Raw genomic sequence first — 13,428 nt, 5'->3', positions numbered from 1 at the left:
CAGCACTAACAGCTGGAGAGGATTGATATCCAAGGCCTTGAAGAGAATGAGATGAAACCACAGTAGGCCAGGATTTCAGCCACCAATGCAATGAAATGATGCTTTTGTCCGCCCCTGTATCTGTAATACCCTCAAATTCTTTTCCATTAACCAATAATTTCATAGTTGGTCTCTCATCTAGGGGTATGGCCAGATATGCTGAATCATTACCGGTAGAGCCCAAGGCTCTTTTTTGGGAGGTGCAATTCTCTCTATCCCCAGGGGAGGGCAATAGCACTAATTGTGCGATCCTATCTCCCTGCTTTATGGAGAACACGCCCAGAGGGCTGGAGCAGAGGACCTGGAATTCTTCCTTATGATATGGATCTATGATTCCAGGATACACAATGAGTCCTTGTAAGGTCAAGGAACCGCGGCCCAAAATGAGCCCAATGGTAGCAGGGGGTAAAGGCCCCGGAGACTGGATTGGGACCGGCTGAACATTCATTTGGGGCATTAATAAGAAGTCGGAGGCGGCACACAGGTCCACTCCAGAGTGTCCTCGGGAGTCCCTTCCTTCTCTGAGTTGCTTTTCTGGAACTGGTTCCCATATTTCTGAGGGCCCTGGGACCATGGGCCCCGCGGCCCGTTTTTTGGTTGGGACGATTTAGGTTCCTCCCTAGGGGGTAAAATCCTACCTTTTATGTCCCGCACAGATTTGCATTCGCTGGCCCTATGATAACCTTTTCCACAGCACCTGCACAGCTCCATTTCCCTAGTCTTTTCAGGGGCTCTACAGTCCTTTTTAAGGTGCCCTGGTTTTCCACAGTTAAAGCAGGCAGACATATTTCGGCGCCTTTGGGTTTGTAAGATGGCTGCGGCCAAGCCTGCATTAGTAAGTGGCCCTCCGAGTTCTCTGCAGATCTTTAACCAGTCCTGTAAACCTTTACTTTTCCGGGGGGCTATGGCTGCTCGGCATTCTTGAGTTGCTTGTTCAAAGACTAATTGTTCAATCAGAGGCATGGCTTGTTCTGCATCACCGAATATCCGGCTAGCGGCCTCTGTCATTCTGGCCACAAAGTCTGAGAATGGCTCCTGGGGCCCCTGGATTATCTTTGTAAGATGTCCACCTGATTCATCCCTTTTTGTCAATGCCTTCCATGCTTTAATGGTGGCAGCTGATATCTGGGTATATATGCCCCAAATGTAATTAGTTTGATTGAGGGCATGTGGCCCCTGTCCTGTCAGCATTTCAAAGGTCCATTGTCTCTGATTTTCATTTTCTGCTGTGATATTGGCCTTTGCCTGTGCCTGGGCTGCATCATACCAAAGAGCCTTCCACTCCATATATTGTTCCATATTGGGGAGCACTGCCTTTACTGTTGTCTCCCAATCAGTGGGTGTCATAGCATAGTTTGCTAGTCTTTCTACTTGTATTGTTGTAAAATTGGCATTGACCCCATACTTCCAGACTGATTCAGCCAATTCTTTAATCTGATTATAGTCTACGGGAGTATGTACTCTCGCCCCCTCATTTTCAAAGACTGGAAAAGCCATCTGCAATTTCCTTCGCTCCTCTAATGGTAAAAAGGAGTCGGTACCAAATAATGGGGGTGCTGATGGAGATACACCCGCTGGATTAACAGGCGATGGCCTCATATTTGCTTTCACTTTTCTATCAGGGTGGTATCTGTCTTGCTCTAGCTCTGTTTCCTCGCTAGAGTCTAAAATCTCAGAGTCTCAGCTGCTCAGCTCCAAGGCCTCTAATTTCACCATAGGGTAGAGGCTAGGTTTTGAGTCTTTATTTCTCTTAAATTTACCGGGGTGTGACCGGTTATTCCCTATTTTCTCTCCCCCTTTTTTTGTATCCTGGGGAGGGCCTTTTTCCTTAGACATGTCCTTCCTTTTTTGAGCTCCTAATCTCTCATCTCGTTTGGTTTCTGATATATTATCCTGTACCTCTTTAAGCGTTTTTTGACTCTCTGTTACCATGGGACGGCAAGCCTCAATCTCTAGACAGTTTTTAATTAGGTCTCTCTGGTTTGAAGAGCCCATTATGCTGGAGGTTACCTGGGGTAAGCTTGGTCTCGAACTGGAACACCAGCCACGGTGGGCATAATATAAGACCAATGTGAACAAAAGAAGAATAAAGACTAGAATTAAGGCTTTTCCATCCCATAGTGGTGACAAATTAAAAGCAAAGTCAAAAAAGAAGGTGTCAGAATAAAGCATACCTCTCCGAACTTACCACCCTGCAGTTCTGAATCCGCCCCGTTAGAGGGGTCTCCGCAGTGCCGGCGATGTTAACAAGTTCCCGGGTTTCGGCACCAGATGTCCCGCGCTATGGCCTCGCCAGCAAGAACCACACAGGACATTCGGATCCTTCTGCAGGAAAGCTTTAATGCGTCTTGAGAGGAGAGCATAAGCTTACCAGAGCGGAGACCCCGAGCCAAGAATCCCGTCCCCTAATAAAGGCTGGCAGCCGCCGCCTGGGACGTGTCACCCTATGATTGGCTTTAGCTCATCAGGCCATATGACGCCACGGAATAGGCAGAGATCAAGGAAATGGAAAATTACCCAGCACCTGCGCAATAATTTACATTCAGTGCCTTCAGGCGCCATCATTGTAATGGAGAATGCAGGGACGGCTCCCTACAGTAATGTCATCTGTATGGTCTCATTGTGGCACTGTGATGTCACCAGAAGGGTCTCTCTGTGGCTCAGTGATGTCACCTGAATGGTCTCTGTGGCTCTGTGATGACACCTAAGGGTCTCTCTGTGGCTCTGTGATGTCACCTGAGTGTCTCTCTGTATCTCTGTGATATCACCTGAAAGGTCTCTCTGTATATCTGTGAAGTCACCTAGAGGGTCTATCATTGGCTCTGTGATGTACCGAAAGAATCTCACTGTGGATCTTTGATGTCACCTGAAGGGACTATCTGTGGTTCTGTGATGTCGTCTGAAGGATCTCTCTGTGTCTCTGTGATGTCACCTGAAGGGTGTCATTTTGGCTCTGTGATGAAACCTGAAGGGTCTATCTGTGGCACTGTGATGTCAACTGAAGGGTCTATCTGTGGCTCTGTGATGTCAATTAATGGTCTCTCTGTGGCTCTGTGATGTCACCTGAAGTACACTCTGTAGATTTGTGATGTCCTCAGAAGTGCCTCTCTGTGGCTCTGTGATGTCACCTGAAGGGACTCCTGTGGCTTGGTAATGTCAACTGATTGGTCTCATTGTGGCTCTGAGATGTCACCTGATGGGTCTTACTGTGGCTATGTAATTTAACCTGAAAGTTCTCTCTGTGGATATGTAATTTCATTTGTAGTGTCACTCTGTGGTTCTGTGATGTCAACTGAACGGTCTCTCTGTGTCTCTGTGATGTCACCTCAAGTGTCTGCCTGTGTCTCTGTGATGTCACCTGAAGGGACTCTCTGTGGCTCAGTGATGTCACCTGAATGGTCACTATGTTTTGTGATGTCACCTAAGGGTCTCTCTGTGGCTCTGTGATGTCACATGAAGGGACTCTGTGTGGGTCTGTGATGTCTTCTGAAGGGTCACTCTGTGGTTCGTGATGACCCAGAAGGTTCTTTCTGTGGCTCTGTGATGTCACCTAAGGGTCTCTCTGTGGTGCTGTGATGTCACCAGAAGGGACTCTCTGTGGATATGTGATGTGAACTGAAAGGTCTCTTTTGGCTCTTGATGTCTCCTGAAGGGTCTCACTGTGGCTCTGTGATGTCACCTGAGTATCTGTCTGTGGCCCTGTGTTGTCACCAAAGGGTCTCTCTGTGACTCTGTGATGTCACCTGAAGGGTCTCTGTGTGGTTCTGTGATGTCTTCTGAAGGGTCACTCTGTGGTTTGTGATGACACAGAAGGTTCTTTCTGTGGCTCTGTGATGTCACCTAAGGGTATCTCTGTGGTGCTGTGATGTCACCAGAAGGGACTCTCTGTGGATCTGTGATGTGAACTTAAAGGTCTCTCTTTGGCTCTTGATGTCTCCTGAAGGGTCTCACTGTGGCTCTGTGATGTCACCTGAGTATCTGTCTATGGCTCTGTGATGTCACCTCAAGGGTCTATCATTGGTCTGTGATGTCAAATGAAGGGACCCTCTGTGGCTCTGTTATGTCACCTGAAGTGTGTATCTGTGGCTCTGTGATGTCACCTGAAGGGTTACTCTGTGGCTGTGTGATGTCACCTGAAGGGTCTCTCTGTGGCTTTGTGATGTCACCTGGTGGGTCTCTCTTTGGATTTGAGATGTCCTCAGAAGGGCCTCTCTGTGGTTGTGTGATGTCACCTGAAGGATCTCTCTTTGCCACTGTGATGTCCCCTAGTGTCTCTATGTGGCTCTGAGGTGTCACCTGAAGTGTCTCTGTAGCTCTTTGATGTCACATAAGTTTCTCTCTGTGGCGCTGTGATGTCAGGAGTAGGGACTCTCTGTGGCACTGTGATGTCACATGTAGGGTCTCTCTGTTTCTCTGTGATGTCACCTGAAGCGTCTCTCTGTGGCTCTGTGATGTCACCTGAAGGGTCTCTGTGGCTCTTTGATGTCACATAAATACATCTCTGTGTCTCTGTGATGTCACCTTAAGGGTCTGTCTGCGGATTTGTGTGTCCTAGAAGGGCCTTTCCTGTTTCTGTTCTGTCACCTGAAGGATCTCACTTTTGGCTCTGTGATGTCACCTGAAGTGTCTCTTTTTGGGTCTGTGATGTCAAGTGAGGGTCTCTGTGGCTTTGTGATGTCACCTAATGTTCTCTCGGTTGCTTGTGATGTGACCTGAAGGGTCTCTCTGTTGATTTGTGAGGTCACCTGAAAGGTCTCTCTGTGAATTTTGGATGTCATTTGAAGGGTCACTCTGTTGTTCTGTGATGTCACCTGAAGGATCTCTCTTTGGCTCTGTTATGTCACCTAAGTTTCTCCCTGTGGATCTGTGATATCACCTGAAGGGTTTCTCTGTGGCTCTGTGATTTCACCTGAAAGGTCTCTCTGTGGCTCTCTGATGTCACCTGAAAGGTCTCTCTGTGGCTCTGTGATGTCACCTGAAGTGTCTCTCTGTGATTCTGTGATGTCACCTGAGGATCGATCTGTGGCACTGTGATGTCACCAAAGGGTCTCTATGGATATGTGATGTCACCTGAAGGATCACTCTGAGGCTCTGTGATGTCCCCTAGTGTCTCTATGTGGCTCTGTGAAGTTACCTGAAGGGTCTCTCTGTGGATCTGTGATGTCACCTGAAGGGTCTCATTTTGGCTCTGTGATGTCACCTGAAGGGTCTCTCTGTGGCTCTGTGATGACACCACAAGGGTCTATCTGTGGGTCTGTGATGTCAACTGAAGGGTGTCTGTGGCTCTGTGATGTCTAATAATGGTCTCTCTGTGGCTGTATGATGTCACCTGAAGTTATTTCTGTTGATTTGTGATGTTCTCAGAAGGGCCTCTCTGTGGCTCTTTGATGTCACCTGAAGGGTCTCTCTGTGGCTTGTTGATGTCATCTGAATGGTCTCATTGTGGCACTGTGATGTCACCTGAAGGGTCTCTCTGTGGCTCTGTCATGTCACCTGAGTATCTGTCTGTGGCTCTGTGATGTCACCTAAGGGTCTCTCTGTGGCTCTGTGATGTCACATGAAGGGTCTCTGTGTGGGTCTGTGATGTCTTCTGAAGGGTCACTCTGTGGTTTGTGATGACCCAGAAGGTTCTTTCTGTGGCTCTGTGATGTCACCTAAGGGTCTCTCTGTGGTGCTGTGATGTCACCAGAAGGGACTCTCTGTGGATATGTGATGTGAACTGAAAGGTCTCTCTTTGTCTCTTGATGTCTCCTGAAGGGTCTCACTGTGGTTTTGTGATGTCACCTGAGTATCTGTCTATGACTCTGTGATGTTACCTCAAGGGTCTCTGTGTCTCTGAGACGTCACCTGAAGGGTCTATCATTGGTCTGTGATGTCACCTGAAAGGACCCTCTGTGGCTCTGTTATGTCACCTGAAGTGTGTATCTGTGGTTCTGTGATGTCACCTGAAGGGTTACTTTCTGGCTGTGTGATGTCACCTGAAGGGTCTCTCTGTGGCTTTGTGATGTCACCTGATGGGTCTCTCTTTGGATTTGAGATGTCCTCAGAAGGGCCTCTCTGTGGTTCTGTGATGTCACCTGAAGGATCTCTCTTTGCCACTGTGATGTCCCCTAGTGTCTCTATGTGGCTCTGAGGTGTCACCTGAAGTGTCTCTATAGCTCTTTGATGTCACATAAGTTTCTCTCTGTGGCGCTGTGATGTCAGGAGTAGGGACTCTCTGTGGCACTGTGATGTCACATGTAAGGTCTCTCTGTGTCTCTGTGATGTCACCTGAAGGGTCTTACTCTGGCTCTCTGATGTCATCTGAATAGTCTCTCTGTGGCTATGTGGTGCCACCTGAAGGGTCTCTCTGTGGATCTGTGATGTCAACTGAATAGTCTCTCTGTGTCTCTGTGATGTCACCTGAAGCGTCTTACTCTGGCTCTCTGATGTCATCTGAATAGTCTCTCTGTGGCTATGTGGTGCCACCTGAAGGGTCTCTCTGTGGATCTGTGATGTCAACTGAATAGTCTCTCTGTGTCTCTGTGATGTGACCTGAAGGGTCTTACTCTGGCTCTGTGATGTCACCTGAATTGTCTCTCTGTGGCTATGTGATGCCACCTGAAGCGTCTCTCTGTGGATCTGTGATATCACCTGAAGGGTCTTTCTGTGGCTCTGTGATGTCACCTGATGGGTCTCTCTCTGTCTCTGTGATGTCACCTGAAGGGCCTAATCTGGCTCTGTGATGTCACCTGAATTGTCTCTCTATGGCTATGTGATGCCACCTGAAGGGTCTCTCTGGGGCTCTGTTATGTCACCTGAAGGGTCTCATTTTGGCTGTGTGATGTCACCTGAAGTGTCTCTAGTGTCTCTGTGATGACACTTGAAGGGTCTATCTGTGGCTCTCTGATGTCAACTGAAGGGTCTCTGTGGCTCTGGGATGTCAACTAATGGTCTCTCTGTGGCCCTGTAATGTCACCTGAAGTTCTCTCAGTAGATTTGTGATGTCCACAGAATGGCCTCTTGTGGCCTGGTGATGTCACCTGAAGGGTCTCTGTGTCTCTGTGATGTCACCTTAAGTTTCTCTCTGTGGCTCTGTGATGTCACCTAAGTGTCTCTCTGTGGCTCTGTGATGTCACCGGAAAGGTCTCGCGGTGGCTCTGGGATGTCATCTAAGGGTCTCTCTGTGGCTCTCTTATTACACCTGAAACATCTCTCTGTGGATTTGTGGTGTCCTCAGAAGGGCCTCTCTGTGGCTCTGTGATGTCACCTGAAGTGTCTCTATGGCTGTTAGATGTCGCGTAATTTCCTCTCTGTGGCGTTGTCATGTCATCAGAAAGGACTCTCTGTGGCTCTGTGATGTCACCTGAAGGGTCTCATTTTGGCTGTGTGATGTCACGTGAACTGACTCTAGTGTCTCTGTGATGACACCTGAAGGATCTCTCTGTGGCTCTGTGATGTCACCTGAAGTTTCCCTCTGTGGCTCTGTGATGTCACCTGAAGGGTCTTTCATTGGCTCTGTGATATCACCGAAAGGATCTCTCTGTGCCTCTTAGATGTCACCTGAAGGGTCTGTCTGTGGTTATGTGATGTCACCTGTAGGATCTCTCTGTGTCTCTATGATGTCACCTGAAGGGTGTCATTTTGGCTCTGAGATGTCACCTGAAGGGTCTCTCTGTGGCTCTCTGATGAAACCTGAAGGGTCTATCTGTGGCTCTGTGATGTCAACTGAAGGGTCTCTGTGGCTCTGTGATGTCAACCAATGGTCTCTCTGTGGCTCTGTGATGTCACCTGAAGGGTCTCTCTGTGGCTTGGTAATGTCATCTGAATGGTCTCATTGTGGCACTGTGATGTCATCTGAAGTGTCTCTCTGTGGCTCTGTGATGTCCCCTAAAGGGTCTCTCTGTGGCTCTGTGATGTCACCTGATGCGTCTCACTGTGGCTCTGTAATGTCACCTGAAAGTTCTCTCTGTGGATTTATGATTTCATTTGTAGTGTCACTCTGTGGTTCTGTGATGTCAACAGAAAGGTCTCTCTGTGTCTCTGTGATGTCACCTCAAGTGTCTCTCTGTGGCTCTGTGATGTCATCTGAAGTGTCTCTCTGTGGCTCAGTGATGTCACCTGAAGGGTCACTGTGGTTCTGGGATGTCACCTAAGGGTCTCCCTTTGGCTCTTGATGTCACCTGAAGGGTCTCACAGTGGCTCTGTGATTTCACCTGAGTATCTGTCTGTGGCTCTGTTATGTCACCTAAGGGAATCTCTGTGGCTGTGTGATGTCACCTGATGGGTCTCCCTGTGGGACTGTGATGTCACATGAAGGATCCCTCTGTGGCTCTGTGATGTCACCTCAAGTGTCTCTCTGTGGCTCTGTGATGTCACCTGAAGTGTCTCTCTGTGACTCAGTTATGTCACCTGAAGGGTCAATCTGTATCTCTGTGATGTCACCTGAATGGGCTCTCTGTGGCTCTGTGATGTCACCTGAAGGGTCTCTGTGGCTCTTTGATGTCACATAAATACATCTCTGTGGCTCTGTGATGTCACCTGAAGGGTCTGTCTGCAGATTTGTGTGTCCTAGAAGGGCCTTTCCTGTTTCTGTTCTGTCACCTGAAGAATCTCACTTTTGGCTCTGTGATGTCACCTGAAGTGTCTCTTTTTGGGTCTGTGATGTCAACTGAAGGGTCTCTGTGGCTTTGTGATGTCACCTAATGGTATCTCGGTTGCTTGTGATGTCACCTGAAGGGTCTCTCTGTTGATTTGTGATGTCACCTGAAAGGTCTCTCTGTGAATTTTGGATGTCATCTGAAGGGTCACTCTGATGTTCTGTGATGTCACCTGAAGGATCTCTCTTTGGCTCTGTTATGTCACCTAAGTTTCTCACTGTGGATCTGTGATGTCACCTGAAGGGTTTCTCTGTGGCTCTGTGATTTAACCTGAAAGGTCTCTCTGTGGCTCTGTGATGTCAACTAAGGGTCCCTCTGTGACTCTGTGAGGTCACCTGAAGGGTCTTTCTGTGGCACTGTGATGTCACCTGAAGGGTCTCTCTGTGGCTCTGTCATGTCACCTGAGTATCTGTCTGTGGCTCTGTGATGTCACCTAAGTGTCTCTCTGTGGCTCTGTGATGTCACATGAAGGGTCTCTGTGTGGGTCTGTGATGTCTTCTGAAGGGTCACTCTGTGGTTTGTGATGACCCAGAAGGTTCTTTCTGTGGCTCTGTGATGTCACCTAAGGGTCTCTCTATGCATCTGTGATGTCACCTGAAGTATCACTCTGTGGCTCTGTGATGTCCCCTAGAGTCTCTATGTGGCTCTGTAAAGTCTCCTGAAGGGTCTCTCTGTGGATCTGTGATATCACCTGAAGGGTCTATCTGTGGCTCTGTGATGTCACCTGAAGGGTGTCATTTTGGCTCTGTGATGTCACCTGAAGGGTCTCTCTGTGGCTCTGTGACGACACCTGAAGGGTCTATCTGTGGCTCTGTGATGTCAACTGAAGTGTCTCTGTGGCTCTGTGATGTCTACTAATGGTCTCTCTGTGGCTGTATGATGTCACCTGAAGTTATTTCTGTAGATTTGTGATGTTCTCAGAAGGGCCTCTCTGTGGCTCTTTGATGTCACCTGAAGGGTCTCTCTGTTGCTTGTTGATGTCATCTGAATGGCCTTATTGTGGCACTGTGATGTCCCATGAAGGGTCTCTCTGTGGCTCTATCATGTCACCTGTAGGGTCTAGCTGTTGCTCTGTGATATCACCTGAAGTATCTCTGTGGGTCAGTGAAATCACCTTAGGTTTTCTCTGTGGATCTGGGTTGTCAACTGAAGGGTATCTCGGTGAATTTGTGATGTCTTCAAGAAGTGCCTGTGGTTCTGTGATGTCAACTGAAGGATCTAACTGTGGCTCTGTGATGTCCCCTAAAGGGTCTCTCTGTGGCTCTGTGATGTCACCTGAAGGGTCTCTCTGTGGCTCAGTGAGGACACAAGGGTAACTGTGGTTCTGTGTTGTCACCTAAAGGATCTCTCTGTGTCTCTGTGATGTCACCTGAAGGGTGTTATTTTGGCTCTGTGATGTCAACTGAAGGGTCTCTGTGGCTCTGTGATATCAACTAATGGTCTCTCTGTGGCTCTGTGATGTCACCTGAAGGGTCTCTCTGTGGCTTGGTAATGTCATCTGAATGGTCTCATTGTGGCACTGTGATGTCACCTGAAGTGTCTCTCTGTGGCTCTGTGATGTCCCCTAAAGGGTCTCTCTGTGGCTCTGTGATGTCACCTGATGGGTCTCACTGTGGCTCTGAAATGTTACCTGAAAGTTCTCTCTGTGGATTTGTGATTTCATTTGAAGTGTCACTCTGTGGTTCTGTGATGTCAACTAAAATTCTCTCCGTGGCTCTGTGATGTCACCTCAAGTGTTTCTCTGTGGCTCTGTGATGTCACCTGAAGGGACTCTGTGTGAGTCTGTGATGTCTTCTGAAGGGTCACTCTGTGGTTTGTGATGACACAGAAGGTTCTTTCTGTGGCTCTGTGATGTCACCTAAGGGTCTGTGGTGCTGTGATGTCACGAGAAGGGACTCTCTGTGGATCTGTGATGTGAACTTAAAGGTCTCTCTTTGGCTCTTGATGTCTCCTGAAGGGTCTCACTGTGGCTCTGTGATGTCACCTGAGTATCTGTCTATGGCTCTGTGATGTCACCTCAAGGGTCTATCATTGGTCTGTGATGTCACCTGAAGGGACCCTCTGTGGCTCTGTTATGTCACCTGAAGTGTGTATCTGTGGCTCTGTGATGTCACCTGAAGGGTTACTCTGTGGCTGTGTGATGTCACCTGAAGGGTCTCTCTGTGGCTTTGTGTTGTCACCTGATGGGTCTCTCTTTGGATTTGAGATGTCCTCAGAAGTGCCTCTCTGTGGTTCTGTGATGTCACCTGAAGGATCTCTCTTTGCCACTGTGATGTCCCCTAGTGTCTCTATGTGGTTCTGAGGTGTCACCTGAAGTGTCTCTGTAGCTCTTTGATGTCACATAAGTTTCTTTCTGTGGCGCTGTGATGTCAGGAGTAGGGACTCTCTGTGGCACTGTGATGTCACATGTAAGGTCTCTCTGTGTCTCTGTGATGTCACCTGAAGGGTCTTACTCTGGCCTCTGATGTCACCTGAATAGTCTCTCTGTGGCTCATTGATGTCACCTTAGGGTCTCTGTGGCTCTTTGTTGTTACATAAATACATCTCTATGACTCTGTGATGTCACCTGAAGGGTCTGTCTGCGGATTTGTGTGTCCTAGAAGGGCCTTTCCTGTTTCTGTTCTGTCACCTGAAGGATCTCACTTTTGGCTCTGTGATGTCACCTGAAGTGTCTCTTTTTGGGTCTGTGATGTCAATTGAAGGGTCTCTGTGGCTTTGTTATGTCACCTAATGATTCTCGGTTGCTTGTGATGTCACCTGAAGGGTCTCTCTATTGATTTGTGATGTCACCTGAAAGGTCTCTCTGTGAATTTTGGATGTCATCTGAAGGGTCACTCTGTTGTTCTGTGATGTCACCTGAAGGATCTCTCTTTGGCTCTGTTATGTCACCAAAGTTTCTCTCTGTACATCTGTGATATCACCTGAAGGGTTTCTCTATGGCTCTGTGATTTCACCTGAAAGGTCTCTCTGTGTCTCTGTGATGTCAACTAAGGGTCCCTCTGTGACTCTGTGAGGTCACCTAAAGTGTCTTTCTGTGGCTCTGTGACGTCACCTGAAAAGTCTCTCTGTGGCTCTGTGATGTCACCTGAAATGTCTCTCTGTGATTCTGTGATGTCACCTGAGGATCGATCTGTGGCACTGTGATGTCACCAAAGGGTCTCTCTATGGATCTGTGATGTCACCAGAAGGATCACTCTGTGGCTCTGTGATGTCCCCTAGTGTCTCTATGTGGTTCTGTGAAGTCTCCTGAAGGGTCTCTCTGTGGATCTGTGATATCACCTGAAGGGTCTCTCTGTGGATCTGTGATGTCACCTGAAGGGTCTCATTTTGGCTCTGTGATGTCACCTGAAGGGTCTCTCTGTGGCTCTGTGACGACACCAGAAGTGTCTATCTATTGGTCTGTGATGTCAACTGAAGGGTGTCTGTGGCTCTGTGATGTCTACTAATGGTCTCTCTGTGGCTGTATGATGTCACCTCTAGTTATTTCTGTAGATTTGTGATGTTCTCAGAAGGGCCTCTCTGTGGCTCTTTGATGTCACCTGAAGGGTCTCTCTGTGGCTTGTTGATGTCATCTGAATGCTCTCATTGTAGCACTGTGATGTCACATGAAGGGTCTCTCTGTGGCTCTGTCATGTCACCTGCAGGGTCTATCTGTTGCTCTGTGATATTACCTGAAGTATCTCTGTGGCTCAGTGAAATCACCTTACGTTTTCTCTGTGGCTCTGGGTTGTCAACTGAAGGGTATCTCTGTGAATTTGTGATGTCTTCAGAAGTGCCTGTTGTTCTGTGATGTCACCTGAAGGATCTAACTGTGGCTCTGTGATGTCCCCTAAAGGTTCTCTCTGTGGCTCTGTGAGGGCACCTGATGGGTCTCACTGTGGCTCTGTAATGTCACCTGAAATTTCTCTCTGTGGATTTGTGATTTCATTTGAAGTGTCACTCTGTGGTTCTGTGATGTCAACCAAAGTTCTCTCTGTGGCTCTGTGATGTCACCTCAAGTGTCTCTTTGTGGCTCTGTGATGTCACCTGAAGGGTCTCTCTGTGGCTCAGTAATGTCAAAAGGGTCACTGTAGTTCTGTGATGTCACCTAAGGGTCTCTATTTGGCTCTTGATGTCTCCTGTAGGGTCTCACTGTGGCTCTGTGATGTCACCTGAGTATCTGTCTGTGGCTCTGTGATGTCACCTAAGGGTCTCTCTGTGGCTCTGTGATGTCACATGAAGGGTCTCTGTGTGGTTCTGTGATGTCTTCTGAAGGGTCACTCTGTGGTTTGTGGTGACCCAGAAGGTTCTTTCTGTGGCTCTGTGATGTCACCTAAGGGTCTCTCTGTGGTGCTGTGATGTCACCAGAAGGGACTCTCTGTGGATAAGTGATGTGAATTGAAAGGTCTCTCTTTGTCTCTTGATGTCTCCTGAAGGGTCTCACTGTGGCTCTGTGATGTCACCTGAGTATCTGTCTATGGCTCTGTGATGTCACCTCAAGGGTCTCTGTGTCTCTGAGATGTCACCTGAAGGGTCTATCATTGGTCTGTGATGTCACCTGAAAGGACCCTCTGTGGCTCTGTTATGTCACCTGAAGTGTGTATCTGTGGCTCTGTGATGTCACCTGAAGGGTCAATTGTGGCTGTGTGATGTCACCTGAAGGGTCTCCTTGGCTTTGTGATGTCACCTGATGGGTCTCTCTTTGGATTTGAGATGTCCTCAGAAGGGCCTCTCTGTGGTTCTGTGATGTCACCTGAAGGATCTCTCTTTG

This window comes from Cricetulus griseus, chromosome 5 (genome assembly GCF_003668045.3).
Source record: "Cricetulus griseus strain 17A/GY chromosome 5, alternate assembly CriGri-PICRH-1.0, whole genome shotgun sequence".
Taxonomy (NCBI): Eukaryota; Metazoa; Chordata; class Mammalia; order Rodentia; family Cricetidae; genus Cricetulus; species Cricetulus griseus.
The sequence above is the reverse complement of the archived record's forward strand: the minus strand, read 5'-3'. Positions refer to the sequence as shown.